The 17,691-nt window shown below is 40.8% G+C and overlaps 1 protein-coding gene and 1 long non-coding RNA gene across 6 annotated transcripts in view; one reads left to right on the forward strand and one right to left on the reverse strand.

Moving 5' to 3' along the window:
- The window catches only part of cadm1a (cell adhesion molecule 1a), a 1,142,366-nt gene that overhangs the window by 898,499 nt on the left and 226,176 nt on the right, over window positions 1–17,691 (forward strand). The window lies entirely within an intron of this gene.
- LOC127529257 (uncharacterized) overlaps window positions 1–17,691 on the reverse strand; it is a 311,661-nt gene that overhangs the window by 137,361 nt on the left and 156,609 nt on the right. The window lies entirely within an intron of this gene.

Genomic DNA, 17,691 nt, shown 5'->3' on the forward strand with positions numbered 1-17,691 from the left:
TCTTTCCTAAAACAATCACCCATATTCAGAAGAAGTCAAAGAAAGCACACAGCCTTCTTTCCCAAAAAAATATTTGAAAATGAAGACAGCCAAAGGGCACCCATATTGTGGGTTCTTGGACTATCCCTTAATCTGGGTATTTCCCCAGGACGTTTCTGGAAGTTGGGATTCCTGCTCAGTCTAGCTAACTGTGTTCCTACCATAACTGTCACCAAGAAAAAGTTCAATTCATTATATTTTTGAGTTTGGATTAGGACTTGCAAATGTTGCATTGTGTTATGTTGAACAAATCTCGTGTTTAATGTTACATCAGGAACCAAAACAAATATAAACAGAAGGCACAAATCACACTACTGGCTATTGTAACATTTATTATTGAGGAGGAGACAAATGAAGAAAACAAGATGTGACATTAAAAACCTGTTGAGATTCCTGTCATTCACAAATAATAAAAGGGGTGAAGGCCTCAAAGAACAACTAAATGCCAGATCTGCCATTTTTACAGGCCTTTATTGACCAGGCCTCAACCCCAACAGCCTGGCCCCAAGCTCAAGTAGCAGGCTTCCTGCCTGCACAGGCCCAAAAATGGAGCAAAGTCTTTTTAAATATCCAGTCTAAACATAGTATTAGGGTGTTGTACTGTGTTAGCCATTATGGAAAGCTTGCATATTGTAATCTTTTTAGTTAGTCAATAAAAGTGGTCATTTTGCTTGACTTTTCATTAAAGTAATCCCTCGCTACTTCGCGGTTCACTTTTCGCGGATTCACCACTTCGCAGGTTTTTAAATACAAGTGATTGCCCGCCTATCGCGGAAGTTATGTTCCAGACCCATCAGCAACAGGAGAAAATCCGCGATATAGAAAGACCATATAAATAAACATTTTTATAGTTTAAGCCTTAAAATACCCATCCCACATGCTTTAAACACATGTAAACTTATAAAACACACTTTGTTAACACATATGATATGTGGATGTTGGGCTAAGGATATGAGTAACATCTCACTATTATAAAACATTTTAACTTCACGCAAGACAAGAGAGTGAGACAGGAAAATTGGTGATATACAGGCTTTTAAATTATTGACACGCAGAGCGACAAGCAGCACAAAGCCAGCACAAAGTCCACTTCTCCTTAGCGGTCATTCAGCTCCCCACCCCCTTGACAATGCGAAGTGGCAGGAGCGTACTGCGCTTCCGGGGAGGGGGGGTTTGAGCGAAGGTGCGTTCAGCTCTCACACACCCCCACACACACACACACACACACCCCTCGTGCAGAGCGACAAGCAAGCATTTTGGCAGAAGCAGCACAAAGTCCATTTCTGCTCAGCGTGAGTTCAGCTGCCCCCCTTCACAAAGCGAGTGCAGACACATTGACGTCTAATCGCTGCGTGCAGTGTGCAGTGTTGGTCTGAGGTGTTTAAGAATGTAGAAAGTGTTTAAGAACATAGGAAGTGTTTATAAGAGCGTGGGAAAGGTTAACAAGAGAGTGAGAAAGGTTTATAAGAGTGTGGGAAGGGTTTATAAAGCCTTAAAATATGTATAAATAATAAAATAAATATAGGTCGCTACTTTGCGGATTTTCACCTATCGCGGGGGGCTCTGGAACGTAACCCCCGCGATAGGTGAGGGATTACTGTACATCCAGTCTAAACACAAAGCCGGTAAATCCAGTATAAATGAAGCAGCAATAAAATGGTTTAATCCTAAACACGCTGCCAAAACTGCAGTGAGCAAAAAAGTTTACATTTTTATAGATTAGGGGCAATTTTCCAGCTCTGTCAGTAGGTGGCCCCGCCTACTTGGGTTCCACATAAGGGAAAAAGAGGTTACTAATACAGATAATAGGGACAAAGGACACAATTGCAATATAATAATAATATAATAAAATATATAATAATATATTAAAAACCACAATAGTAATCAAAATCATATAATGTTATATTACTATAAAGAGAAAGCATAAAACAGGGTTAACCATAATATGAAAAAATAATATTTGAAAAACAGAAAAAGAATAAACAAATAAAGAACATGCTTAAGCTAGACAAGGCAAAAGAACATGGTTTAAATATATCAATTAGTGTTAATATGAAAACAGCAAAATGAAACTCTATGGTTGAACTCTCTCTGTTTTACTTACTTAACTACCTCTACCTCACCATATGCAGGTACCCACCTTACTGACCTGCTTCTAGTAGACCCAAATATAAAAAAAGAAATATTGCAAAAACAGTTGGTATAAAGCAGTACCAAAGACACAGATTTCTGTGTTAATATATAAATTATGGATTTGCATGTTTAAATGTTTATTAGACTGACCCTGTCATTTCTTCTTTTGGTTGCATTTTACTGGACATACCGTAGGAATGGCGTGCTGTCCCTGTAGTCAGCCCTGTCAGTTCTTTTACTGACTCCAGCTCCTAATGACCCTCTGATTTTCAATGCCAGCTCCAAAGACTGATGAGTAGATAATTAAGTTTGCAGAGTGTCGGTTCCTGTGAGAATGGCAAGAGCTGCACGGATTGTAACAGCTGTCTGTGAGTCATTGCCACCCGACGTATCCTGCTGTGAGCGTGTTTATCAACATACGGTTAGAACACATTCACGTGAGCTTCATTCCGTGGCTTAAACCGTCATTCATACGCAACATATAGACACCTCAGCACATTTATTATTTAGAAGTTATAGATATTAAATACTTAAACTATTGTGGCTGTTTGCAGGAGGAAATCATTTGATAAGTGATTGCTCACCATATAGAAGTTATCATCCTCTTAAACAACCATTAGAACTGATTCCAGGTCTTCCTGAAGAATTTCCAGGCATTCCCAAGCTAGCCAAGAGATTTAATTCCTCCAACTTGTCCTTGGTCTGCTTCAGGGGTCTCCACCCTTTGGGGTGTGCCCAGAGCAGCTGTGAGGGGGGTTGGAGTTTGGCCAACTGGGGGGGCATTCTTATGACATGCCCAATACACCTCAACTGGCTGTTCTCTTCCAAATCGCTGGGCTTCTCCCATGACTATAAAATAAAACCTGTTATCTTACAATATGAATTGTTTGTGAGATGTTTTTGGTTGTCTTTATTGTTATTATCCACCTAGTAAAAGAGAAAGCCGGCATGAAAAATACTATTTTATATCATACCCTATCATGTACTGTTATGTCATGTCATATCATGCCATTAACATCATAACATCATTAACATCTGTGGCAGAGCGAAGGGCGCTCAGCAGGCTCCTATCAATTATGGAGAATCCACTGCATCCACTAAACAGTGTCATCTCCAGACAGAAGAGCAGCTTCAGCGACAGACTGCTGTCACTGTCCTGCTCCACTGACAGACTGAGGAGATCGTTCCTCCCCCAAACTATGCGACTCTTTAATTCCACCAGGGGGGGGTAAACGTTAACATTTAACATTATACAAAGTTATTGTCTGTTTTTTTTCACCTGTATTATTATCATTCTTTAATTTAATATTATTTATTGTATCAGTATGCTGCTGCTGAAGAATGTGAATTTCCCATTGGGATTAATAAAGTATCTATCTATCTATCTATCTATCTATCTATCTATCTATCTATCTATCTATCTATCTATCTATCTATCTATCTATCTATCTATCTATCTATCTATCTATCTATCTATCTATCTATCTATCACGTTATATTATGTCCTATTATGTCCTTTTATGTCATGTCATGTCATGTCCTGTTCTGTTCTATTATTTTATGTCCTGTCATGCTATGTCCTTTAATGTTTTCATATGTTACGCCATGTCATGTGTTGTCCTGTTATAGTATGTATGTTCTGTTATCTTATGTCCTGTCATGCTATGCCATGTCATGTCCTATTATGTGATACCTTGTGATATTTTAGGTCATCACATGCCATGTACTGTCATGCTATGCCATGTTATGTTCTAGTTGATTTGGTCCTTTTTGTCCAATTTTTGTCCTTATGTCAGATCATGTTAATTTTAACCCCATTTTGTTGTCATATTATGTTGTATTATCACGTCATATCCTGTTATATAAGTCCTGTCATGCTTGATATTGTTTATCCTATTATTTTATGGCCTGACACACCATGTTTTGTTATGTTATATTATATTACATTCTAAACTATGTGTTTTCTTCCCTTTTATATTGTTATGTTATGTCCCATTACATTATATCATCATGTGTCAGGTCTTGTTATGTCCTTTTTATGTCATTTTCGGCCAAACTGTGTGATCACATTTTGTGTATTATTATGTTGTGGTCTGCCATGAAATGTCTTGCAATGTTATGTGTCATTATGGTACATCATGTCATGTAATGGTCTGTTTTAATAAAAGTATCAATGGTGGTACCGTCAACTGTACAGAGTAGATAGAAATTCTTATTTGCATGTCCATATGTCATGTTCAATCATGCTATGTCATGTTGTGTCTTGTTACTCCATGTCATATGTCCATCCATCCATCCATTTCCCAACCCGCTGAGCCAATCCCAGCCAACACAGGGCACAAGGCAGGAACCAATCCTGGGCAGGGTGCCAACCCACCGCAGGACACACACAAACACACCCACACACCAAGCACACACTAGGGCCAATTTAGAATCGTCAATCCACCTAACCTGCATGTCTTTGGACTGTGGGAGGAAACCAGAGCGCCCGGAGGAAACCCACGCAGACACGGGGAGAACATGCAAACTCCAGCGAACCCAGGTCTCTCAACTACGAGGCAGCAGCGCTACCCACTGCGCCACCGTGCCGCCCATGTCATATGTAGTTATGTCATATCCTGTATGTCACGTTTACTTTTTATGTTCCCTATGGCCTGTTAGGTCATGTTATGCCATGTATGTTACACTCAGATTTCCATGTTCTTTTCCTTTCTTGTGCTCCCTTTTTTATTACTGAAGTATCACTAACATTTAAGGACATTTCAAGCTGGATCTGGAAGGCCTAAGCAATTTCTCTTTTCTGCTTAATAAAACTTTGATAAGCTCCTTTAAAGCTCAGTAATCAGAACTGATTATGGTTGCTTGTGATAAATGGTGTGCTCACTTTCCCTTCTTGTATTCAGTGGAACAAGTTATAAATGCTATGTTTTAGAGGAAAAAGAAGAATTCTAACAAAAGAAACCAAGTGTATATTGTGACAATATCATATTTGTAATTATGAAATTATGGACTGTTTCTGTTTAGTACCATTTGTTCATTTTTACTACTATTATTTTAATATTTGTTTTATGTATTTATTTGCCTTGTATACCCTAAGTAGGAAGCAGAATGCCACAGATGCTGCCATGTAGATCCAGGGCCCTGGGTTTGACTTCTGACCCAGTCACTGATTGGACACTTTATGTTCTCCTGTTGTCCATGTGGGTTTCCTCTCATTACTCACCTTTTTCAATTACATTCTAATGATAAAAACATTGAGCTAATTGTTCAACGTTATTCATTTTCTAACCTCTGTGATGGCGGCTTTAGGGGTCAGCAGAGTCAACAGGGCTTCCTCTGGCACTCAGGGCCAGATTTAGGATGACCGATCTGCTTAACCTTCATGTCCCTAAAATTTGACGTAACAAAAGTGAACATGGAGGGAATGTGCAAGCCCCCCACAGTATGCGGACAGGAATTTAGAACCCTATGCTGTAGCTGGTCTTCACCCAGTGCTGCTCTGTTAAGATAACTGGTAACCGTATATATTGGGTCATACCTGGTACCCAGTGCTCCTGGGTTAGGCTTTTAACACTCTGACACCCTGTAATAGTAAAATCAGATTCAGATAATAGATGGTTGTTGTGATGTGAAATTTTGCATACAAGTTGATAAATATTTTTGTATGTCTTTATTTGTAACTTAAACAAAGCAATGTAATATTAGTGTTATATTATAGATAATAACAGCAATGGTTTGATGGTTTAAGAGCCCCTTCTCCCCTTTAAGATGGAGTCTCTTTCAATTTTACAACAGATTTGGGAGGAAGTGCCTCAAACAAGTTGGGCTAATATTTCTCTGAAGTCTCTCTCTCAACCCCCACACAAAGCCAGGCTGCCTAACTACCAAGCTTTACCTTAACATATGGTTTGGGGGGTGGCAGGTGTAAAGATGTTCTATCCCCACATTGGTCTGAAGTATGGCTGTTTGGAACTGGCTTGTATCAGAAGCCTTTAAGTACTATGATGTCCTATTGGCTCTAGAGGTTGGACAGAAAATCTATAAATTTGCTCACTCCTGCGCCCTCTCTCTCTCATACCAAACTGATGAATGACCATCTCACACATCATGAACTGAAAAGGAAAACACAATGAAGAGCACAGCTCGGCAGCCATATTGAGACAGGCATGCGGCCTGTTCTGAAGAAAGCTTACCACAAAATGATGCCTTAACTAGAGACATTTTTAAGTAACTAACAAGTCTGTGTGCCGCCTGAAACTACACATCAACATTTATCAGGATGTATGGCTGCCAATATTTAAATGTACTTTGCATATTGTTATTATTTATAAATATTATCAATAATACATTGTTTAAAGTGTAACTTAACTCCTGCTTGACTTTTACTACAACTAATTGCCTGAGGTTATAAATGTAGAAGGGAAGGTGGGGAGAAGTTATATGGTCCAATACCTTATAAACAGTGGTAAGTCTGGGAGATTTGAGGCATTCTGACAAAGGCTACATATTAATAATACAAAAGGGGAAGTAGAGTAAAATATTACTCTACCAAGACAAAACAATGGTTGAATTTTACATAAGAATTTCTGACACAAAAACATATCACTTTTTGATTTCAGTGCTTGGCTGATCGCAACAGTCTCGTGCAAGGAGAGCAGATCAGTCAGGGTGCGGCACGCATGCCTTCGCAACTGCTCCCAGTCAGGCCATATAAAGAAGAGCCTGCACAGCAGACAGGGAGAGATAGAAAAAAAGAAGAGGAAGAACAGAGAAGAGCAGAGGTCAAAGTGGAAAAAGGAAAGAAAGTACAGTTAGAGAAACATGAGGGACTGAGTCCATGCTAAAGAGAATGGGGGCAGGTGGCAGGCTACAGGAGCTTTAGGATGAGGAAGGGCCGCTCCTACTAAGTGATCACCTAGGAGTAGGAGCGAACCAATGTGTGGTGTCTCTCGCCGATGCTGAGGAACTGACCACGGGAGGTGTGTGTGGCGCTGCATGGCACCCCATGATTGTCAAGGGCCTGGCAATAGGCACCTGAACCAGAAGCAGATGGCTGACTACACCTTTCAGGAGAACATCTCCTCTGGCTGTAAATGCCCAGTCAGAGTAAGTGGAAGAGATGTTAATTTTAGACAGAAGGATTGGGCCTCATCAGTTTTTTTAAAGAGATATGATTCAGTTCACCATTTGTTACGTTTGTTTTGGATTCGATTTTAAGTAAAAGCACTTAACACTTTTTTACACCAACCCCTTACACACTGTGTGTGTCTTCTATTGTTGGTTCGGGTTCAAGAGGCTCCCAAACTCAAATGGGAATATGGAGCTAACCCGGACCATCAAATGAAGTACGTTGAGAAAACCCTGACAGATACTCAAGTCCACACAGACATGTGCCAAGACTGGCACACATCAAATTACATTATAAATGCTGAAATTAAAAATCTGTTCTCATAGGGTAGGCTCCAGCTCTCCCACAGTCCTGGATTGGAATAAACAGCTTTCGAATGTTCTGTTAAGTTCTTTACAAAGTAGTGTCAGGGCTCTGGATAGGTGAGGCAGTTAAACAGTTATTAAAAAGTAATCATTGAAATAAAAAATACATTTTTTGGAGCAAATATGGTAATCCATTATTATGAGTTCATCATGTAGTACATTGGTGGCAACAGCAGAAGTATAAGCTTATAAGAGACGCCTGTCCTTTAGATCAGGATTTTTCATGCCCTGTGTAGTAATTAATCCCAGTGAGCTGACTTTCTCTAGACTCACAGCACAGCCGACTAAAACCTGGTTTCACCAATTCTGTTATAATTGGACACAGTGCTAGCACACACCTAATTTTACTTTTTTTGTTTACATGAAGTTAATGCCACATTGAGTCGTTTTTAATGTCTTGTTATTGGCGCAGTAGTTTGTACTGCTCTAGCATTCTGATCTCCAGTCTTTTCCTGGGCACTGCGCGTGTCAGGTTTGCATGTTCTTCATAAGTGGGCTCTTCTCAGGGTTCTCTGGTTTTGACCCTAAAAGCCGTGACCTACATAATGTATTTCTGAGGAGTGTGTGGGGGCCTAGTACCTATCCTGAGGGCATAAGGCACATGGCGGGAGCCATACCTAAATAGAGCTCCAGTTCATCACTGGGTCACTCACACATAAGGCCAGATAAGAATCAAACCTTCCCATTTATGAGGATGTGGGAGGAAAATCCATGCAGACATTGGGAGAACTTGCAGATTACAGGCCAGGTTCAAACCCAGGACTATGGAACAGTGCTACTCCCTAATGGGGTGCCTGTTAGATTAATTGGAGATTTGAAATTTGTCCAGTAAAAGTTAGTTTGTGTGTGTCCGTACAGGTGTACCCTGTGATGGACTGGTGCACCATCCAGGGTTGGTGTCCACCTTGCACAGGTGCGTCTACAGTAGGTTCTGACCACTTACAGCCCTGATGGAATTAAGTGGGTACTTTGGGGCCTTTGAAATTACTACTTTTTAATATTTTGAAAAGGTTTAGACATTAAAACATTTCATATGCTGTAATGTTCTTTTATGATAGATCAGAAAATTTGTCAATCCAAAAATAGCAACCTTGTTTTTTGGCTAGTCTATAATGAAGTGAGGTGTCATGGTGGCTCTGGACGCAGTCCCCTGATTTAATGGATAGGTTCGATTATTTTTCAAGTATAATCAAGGTAGTTATTTACTTGTAATATGAAGTGTGTTCTGAAGTGAATAATCTCTATATGTATAAAATCTAGCATCTGTCTGTCTGTCTGTCCGCTTTTCACGACAGAACTACTTACGGGATTTAGATCGGGTTTTTTTCTATAATTTGCTGGAACATTCCAGTTGATTTTGCAACCTCCCTCATTGCGATAAGTATCATAGTTCGCGTGCAGGAGTGATTTATTTGCACTAATCCGAGACAGAGGCAGCGAGCAGAGGGGAGGGGAAAGCATCATGTCAGGAGTAGGGAGCCAGGCAGGACCCTCCTCACTCATGCGCCAGCCTCGGAGCGTACCTTGCCTCTGCTTAGCTAGTGAACGAGAGAACGACTTGACGGATTTAGATCGGGTTTTTTTCTATAATTTGCTGGAACATTCCAGTTGATTTTGCAACCTCCCTCATTGCGATAAGTATCATAGTTCGTGTGCAGGAGTGATTTATTTGCACTAATCCGAGACAGAGGCAGCGAGCAGAGGGGAGGGGAAAGCATCACGTCAGGAGTAGGGAGCCAGGCAGGACCCTCCTCACTCATGCGCCAGCCTCGGAGCGTACCTTGCCTCTGCTTAGCTAGTGAACGAGAGAACGACTTGACGGATTTAGATCGGGTTTTTTTCTGTAATTTGCTGGAACATTCTGGTTGATTTTGCGATTTCTGTCATCATGGTAGGTAACATAGTTCACTTGCAGGAGTGATTTATTTGTGCTAATCCAAGACAGATCCTCACTCACGTGCCGGCCTCTGTTCGAGTCGGTCTACCTCTCACCACGTTTTGGAGTGGACCTTACCTACGCTTTTCTAGCAATACCTGTTTGTTTATTGATTTTTTAAAGTTTGTCCTGTTCTACTACTACATAGGCGTAGCTGCGAGGGACAGCTAGTCAGTCAGTCAGTCATTTTCCAATCCGCTATATCCTAGCACAGGGTCACAGAGGTCTGCTGGAGCCAATCCCAGCCAACACAGGGTGCAAGGCAGGAACAAATCCCAGGCAGGCTGCAGGGACAAAATTTTAAAAAACACCTAGCCTGTTCTTGCATTATAAAACCAAGGTGAAACATGAAAATTAATTTTTACCAGGATTATTAAGAAATACCTTCAGCTTGATCAATACTGAACTTTTCCTTTCAATCTTTTACCTTGTCACTTGTCTGTGTTGAGTTTGCATGTTCTCCCTATGTCTTCTTGATTTTTCTGTAGGTACTCTCAATTTCTTATGTATCCCCTAAGATGCATGTGTTAAGTCGTTTGTCAGTTTGAAATAATTCATTTTGGAACTGAATAGCACCTTCATTCACATTATTACATTTGCATTATAACTGCTTATAGATCTTTTCCACAACTAAAGCACCAGCAAATGAAGTAACTTGCCTGAGGCAAAGGTGAAAATTGAACATGGAACATCATTTGGAGTTAAGTTTGGATTCACCAATTAACTTTGCATACTGTACATGCCTTTGAGGGTGGCATGGTGGTGCAGTGGTAGCTCTGCTGATTCAAAGCAAGGAGATAGGGTTTCACGTTCTGCATCCTCCCTGTGTGGAGTTGGCGTATTCTCACTGTGTCCACATGGGTTTCTCCGGATGCTTTGGATTTCACCCACAGTCCAAAGACAAACAGGTCTGGTGGATTATTAGTGTTAAATTGGCCTGTGTGTGTGTAGGTGTCAGTTTGTTATCGCTGTGATGGGCTGGCACACTGTTCAGGGATTGTTCCTGCCTTGCATGCTATGCTTGCTGAGATAGGCTGTCACAATCCTGCTCAGCATAAAGCAGGTTTGGGAAATTGATGGATGAATGGACATGTCCTTTACGACGAGAAAGGCAAATGGGAAGACCCTGGAAATTCCACACAGACAATAACCAGGCACAAGATCTGCAACGTATAAAAATTCTGTGTGTATAAAACATGAAGCATTCATTTAAAAATTCAGCAATAATACCCCAGTTACGGGCCACATAATGGATGGGGTGGGGTGGTATTTTAAAGTGAACCTGAGTTTTGTAGTATAGCAGGGCCAGCTATTGTGTGTACATACTATCTGCTCATTTCATCTTTATTTATTAAATACTTGGTGTGAGCATGCAGGCGCAGAAGGCATGCCTAATTAGAGGACTTGTCCTGGAGGCTGAAGAGGCTTTGTCAGGCACAGTACAGATAAGAGCTAATGATTTAATTCAATGTATCAATTCCACATCACACGAAAATTTAAAAACGCCCAGTAGACAAGGATGCAAGCAATGTAGTTTATAATACGCTGTGTCAAAATTGTGATAGGAAATAATTAAGTCATTACTAAAACATTAATAAGTGTATTCCAGTTTTAACAGAAAGATCCCGGCTAGAATACTGATTGGACAATCTTATGGTCTGTGATAGGCATGGGGGAAATGATAGCAAAATGTGTGCATTAAATTGGGTTTCCTAAGACCCCAGGCTGCCAGAAAACGACTGAAATCCAAAATGCCAAAGAACTGAGCTGGCTGTACAGAGACTCCCTGGTACATTTGGCTGGCACTGAACTGGATCTGCCAAGGTGCCCACCTATTCATACATTTGCTGTAATGAACTGGTGTCAAAGTCTTTCTCCAGGCACACAAAACATCATGATTAAAAATATGATTTGTGCAGTAAACCCCAAAGGAGCTGCCTGAAATTCATTAGAAGGAGAAAAAAAAGTGACAACGGGGAACATTTAAGAAACAATAAAGTCTTACAATTGTGAGATTTGAGTATGTGGGCCCTGTCATGGACTTCTGCCTCCCATGACACTGCAATGAGTTATACGGGAAAGAGAATTTTATGTTATATACCTTACAACAATAATAATAATAATAATTCCTGCGGTGGGCTGGCACCCTGCCCGGGGTTTGTTTCCTGCCTTGCGCCCTGTGTTGGCTGGGATTGGCTCCAGCAGGCCCCCGTGACCCTGTAGTTAGGATATAGTGGGTTGGATAATGGATGGATAATAATAATTCATATAATGTGCTGGCAATCTGTGCTGAGATGGTTTCTGCCTTATACCCATTACTGCCAGAACAGGCTTCTGCCCCCTCCTGACCCATCCCCACTTAACCATTATCCATCCATCCATTTTCCAACCCACTATATCCTAACTACAGGGTCACGGGGGTCTGCTAGAGCCAATCCCAGCCAACATAGGGCACAAGGCAGGAGACAAACCCCGGGCAGGGCAGATGCCCTCACTCACACACACACACGCACCCCAAGCACACACTAGGGACAATTTAGAATCGCCAATCCACCTAACCTGCATATCTTTGGACGGAGGAAACCCACGCAGACACGGGGAGAACATGCAAACTCTGCACAGGAAGGACCCGGGAAGCGAACCCAGGTCTCATAACTGCGAGACAGCAGCGCTACCCACTGCTCCACCGTACTGCCCTGAACACCAGTTGTTACCTAATATTTATTTCTTGGCTGACACTTTTATCCAAGGCAATTTATGACATTTGAGATATAATTGATTACATTTCTTTTGATTTTTCCAATTGGCGCACAGGCAGGTCAAGTGACTTGCTCAGGGTTACATAGTGTAAGTAACAGGATTTTAACCCACGACCCCAGTTTTTGTAGTCCAAAGCCTTAACCACTATGCAATACTGAACAGACGTCACACTCCATGTCTGAAGTAAGAAACTGCGCCTCTCCATCAAAGTAGCAATTCCAGAGGCCTCTTTCATGGAAGCAGAAAAGCTAAAGACATACAAACCCTTGCAGCAGACATCTTGTGCACATTGAACACAAAGGCTTATGTGATTCTGGTTGTAGTCAGAAAACCACCTCAATAAACTGCCCAACATGTGCTGTATGCTGTTCAGGTGCAGAAGAGTGTCCTCCTCAGAACAGCCCACATACTTCACAAGGACTTGGCCATCAAACAGCAACAACACCTGAAAAATTCTGAGGATTCTCTTTTAACAACACCAAGCAGAAGCTGAGCCATTTATTTTTTAAATAATAAGATTGATAATAGTAGATCAAGCATTGGAGTAGTGCCTTGTTCATGGCTGATGCCTGCCTTGTGATCGATGTTGCTGGTATAGTCCTCTGTGCCTGCAAACCTGAAACATATTAAGCAGGTTTACGATGGTTATGTTAATAATAATAATAATAATAATAGCAACCGTGAACTGTATTAAGTGAGTCTGAGAATGCCGTGTTACATATATTAATAACTAGCTTGTCCCCCTTGGCTCTACCCACGTAGAGCTGAAACAGGACAAACCTTAAAAAGCAATAAACAAACAGGTATCGCTAGCTAAGCAGAGGCAAGATACTCTCCAGAACGTGGCCAGAGGTACACCGATTCGAATGGAGGCTGGCATATGAGTGAGGAGGGCTTCGCCAGGCTCCCCACTCTTGACATCATGGTTCTCCCTCCGCTCAGCCCACAGCCACTGTCTCGGATTAGTGCGAATAAATCACTCCTGCAAATGAACTGTGATATTTAGCACGATGACAGAAGTCGCAAAATCAACCGGAATGTTCAAGCAAATTATTGAAAAAAACCCCATCTAAATCTGTTAAGTCATTCTCTCGTGAAAAGCGGACAGACAGACAGACAGACAGATGTTGGATTTTATATATATAGAGATGATAATAGTAATAATAATTCAACAATAATAATAATAATAGATTACTTCTCTATACCTTGTGCATAATGTTGTTAGCAACTGTGAATTGTATTTAGTCTGAGAATGCTATATTACATATATGAAAAATAATAATAACAATAATAATAATAATAATAATAATAGATAATTTCTATAACCTTGTGCCTGATACTATTAGTATAAACTTCTGTCCCTGCAACCCTGAAGTGTATTAAGTGAGCCTGAGAATGTTATGTTACAAATAATAATGGCGAGCGCCCTCTTCTACACGGCGGTGTGCTGGGGAGGCAGCATAAAGAAGAGAGGACACCTGGACAAACTGGTGAGGAAGGCAGGCTCTATTGTAGGCACGGAGCTGGACAGTTTAACATGTGTGGTGGAGTGATGGGCGCTGAGCAGGCTCCTGTCAATCATGGAGAATCCACTGCATCCACTGAACAGTGTCATTTCCAGACAGAGGAGCAGCTTTAGCGACAGACTGTTGTCACTGTCCTGCTCCACTGACAGACTGAGGAGATCGTTCCTCCCCCACACTATGCGACTCTTCAATTCCACTCAGGGGGTAAACGTTAACATTATACAAAGTTACTGTCTGTTATACCTGCATTTTTAATCCCTCTTTAATTTAATATTGTTTTTTATCAATATGCTGCTGCTGGAGTATGTGAATTTCCCCTTGGGATTAATAAAGTATCTATCTATCTATCTATCTATCTATCTATCTATCTATCTATCTATCTATCTATCTATCTGTCTGTCTGTCTGTCTGTCTGTCTGTCTGTCTGTCTGTCTGTCTAATAAAAATGATGTAATGTTCAAGGCTGGCCCCCCTGCCTTGCTCTTGATGATGCCAGGACAGGCTTTTGTCCGGGTGATCCTGAATTGGATTAAGTGGGTCTGAGAGTGCTATGTCACATGAACTGTACATAAGACAGCATTATCTTAATAGTACAGATGTCACTTTCTTTCTTCACTGCTTATTTCATGTGAAACAGTGACTCCTCAAGCCTCACACACAGCCCCCCAGGAAACTGCCATTTCAAATTCTGAAGGCAACTCTGTAAACACCAAAGCAACCTGCAACAGCAGCTCTAAAAACAGAGAGCAAAGTGCAGCTGGGTGAAAATAACTTGAACAAGCACCCCTAAATGAAAAGTCAAAATGAGAACAGCCCCTATAGTTAGGTGTAGGGTGAGGGCATGACAATTGCAAGTTCTCCTTAAGATTTTCCTCCTTACTTTTCTTCTTGGTAGTGTAGGCATCTCCACATTTGCACACTCACATTGCAGATCAGCTCCTCTCTGGTATAAGAAGCTGAAGAATTTTCAAAGAGCCTGTGGGTTGTTCTTAAACACACCGCCGCAAAGCAGGAGCAGCAGCTTGAGTTGGAATCAAGAGAGCAGTTTAATTAAAGTGACTCTACTTCGAGCTCCCTAGTGGCCCGCTAAATAAATGTGCTGTGCCTGAGAGGCAGAAATGAATGGCCGTGTCAGGTGAGTGCAGCATATCAGGGCGGGTGCGCACCAGGAGAATTCAGGGTGCTGCCCCCCACAGCACTGACACAAGTACCCAGGGTTTAAGTATTTGAAAAAGGGGGAAATAAGAGACTTAGGTGTTAAGTAAATTGCTCATTTTTATTGCACCTTTTATATTAATCGCGATTATATAGTAACTCTCTATACATCGGTAGATGAATTAAGTAATAATGTGTGAAAAGCATCCAAGCTGTAACCAAGGTAACAAAAGTGTTTTGGCTCATGGCAACCAAATGTCACAATGTTAGCGATGTGCATTTTGGTTAAGGAGATATTTATGGTAAATGTTGTCCCTGAACACGACTCTTTTGCATACTCTTACACTGCACTATAACATATCATAAGCAGACTTAGTCCAATTCAAGGTCTTAGGGGATTGGAAACCCCAGAGGTAAGGGAAGGGACAACTGGACAAGATGCAGATCTATTGCAAGGCCTGCTCATGCACAAACCCACTCCCAGCCTGGCATCCTCAGTTCAGAAATGACCCATGATGCTGCCAGGTTTGAAATGTTATGTTATTTTATGCTTCAGTGGGGCACAGTTGCACATGGCAGTGGGTTTTCTGTCTCAACCCAGTAACAATTTGTGTGCAGTTTGCATTTCTAGACGTGCATTTTGACTTAACTGGAGACTCCCTGTGCTGGCAGTGTGGTGTAGTGGTAAAGAAGTGGGCACTAAATCACAAGTCTGTCAGGTCATTTGAGGTCTCACATGCTATGTGTGATCCTATGCAGTCACCTTACCTGCTCCAGTGGTAAGATATACATGTTGATCTATGGGCCCTGGGGGTCATCAGGTGAAACTGATAAATACAGCTGTGTGTCATCAGCATAGCTGTGGTATGTCACGTTGTGCCCTGAGATAATCTACTATACTACTACTATAAGCTGACCTCAATGTGGGTGTGTGCGTATGTATGCCCTGCAGAGGCGTACCATTCTGTAAGGGGCAGTTTTCGCTCTTACACCCAGTGCTGCTGGGATAGCCTGGTGAAACAAGAAAAGCATAAATTGGTGCCCAAAACAGGAATGTAAAAATAGCGTAAGTCCGGTACAAAAACTATTTTCATTGTAACTCTACTACAGTCGACCACGTTTTGTAAACGTAAGGAAAATATAACATTAATTAAAAGTCATATATTAAAGATAATACTGATGAGAAACAACGGATCGCTTTTATTCTTTGAGACAATACAAAAATTAAAGATGGTAGTATACAGTAGTTGGTAAGTAATCCTTTCTTATTTAAACACCACATTTATAACAAAACATTCACTTGTGGCAGTATATTTTATAGAAGGAAGGTTCCTATGTGTACAAAATGTGGTGTATTTCACCAAAATGTTTGTAATTGTGTTGCTTGGGTTTAGCAGTGTCATATGTGTTTCTGCTCAAAAATAATATTTAAAGCTTAATTCCACGCTGAAGAAGGGAAGAGACACAATGTTACTATCTGATGAAAGCTATACAGCCTAAAAGTTGGGTCTCCTGCCTTCTCTCATTTTCAGCGTGGAAATAATCTTAAAATTTTTTCCTTCACAGGTGTACACTGTAGTAGCCCTTCACTAACTTTCAATTATGTTGCTTTACCTGAAGGAAAAAACAAAACAGATATAGGCAACTCTCGTCATATTTTTTTCTAACATTCATCATATCAATTTGTCATATATCATTCATCATATTTATTTATTTGTATTCTGTAGATTGAAGGCTGTGGAGGACCTCGGCCATTTGGGAAAATTATTCTCGACATTTAACTACTTAGTTCTATGGCGCAAAAAAGAAAAATAAAGTCTTTGGCATTATGCCAATTAACAGACCCCCATCTTATTGAGGATCACAGTTCATGCATAGTGGAAATATCTTCCTAACATTAGCCTGCTCCCAAACCTCTGTGTCAGTAGACTAAGAACACACAGACGTCCAGGAACACAACACTTACATGCAAATACAGCATACAGCAGCTTACAGTCGCACGTGAAACAGGACAGCATTTGAATCTTAACAAGTGTCAACCTCGGTCCTATCAAGAAATTTCTCATGCTGCTTGGAGTCATAGTAGATAGTTTACATCTTCTTTGTGCAATTTAACTTACCTAGAAATCAACAGAGGAGGAACTGTGTGGCTCAGTGGCTTGTCATGCAAAAAGTGAATGTTCATACACTCAGTGATTCTATAACACTAAAATGACCTCAGTACTGCAATATGTGCAGATCATGATGATTCAATAATTCCATAACACAATAACATTCTAAAAACAGCACTATCCATCATAGTCTAATGTAATTAAACAATTTTAGCTTGAGTTTTCAATAGAGATTTTAAAACTCCACCAGGTAATTCTTTCATAAATGATATGTTTCAAGAAATCTGAACTGCAATTAGCCATACACGCCATCACAGCCTGCAACTAACCATGCAACAAATGTTGACATCACTCAAATTAAAATCTTCTGTTCATGAAAGCTATTTGAGACACAACAAGCCTATTCCGGGGCGTCGAGAGCATAACACTTATTAGGGGCTTTGCACCCCTCTCTGGTTAAGCCTCATCTTTGATATCAGACCACTTCTTTATTATTTTGGGCACTGTGCAACTTTCTGAACTTGAAATTTTCGAGTTT

Source organism: Erpetoichthys calabaricus, chromosome 9 (assembly GCF_900747795.2).
Source record: "Erpetoichthys calabaricus chromosome 9, fErpCal1.3, whole genome shotgun sequence".
NCBI classification, from domain to species: Eukaryota; Metazoa; Chordata; class Cladistia; order Polypteriformes; family Polypteridae; genus Erpetoichthys; species Erpetoichthys calabaricus.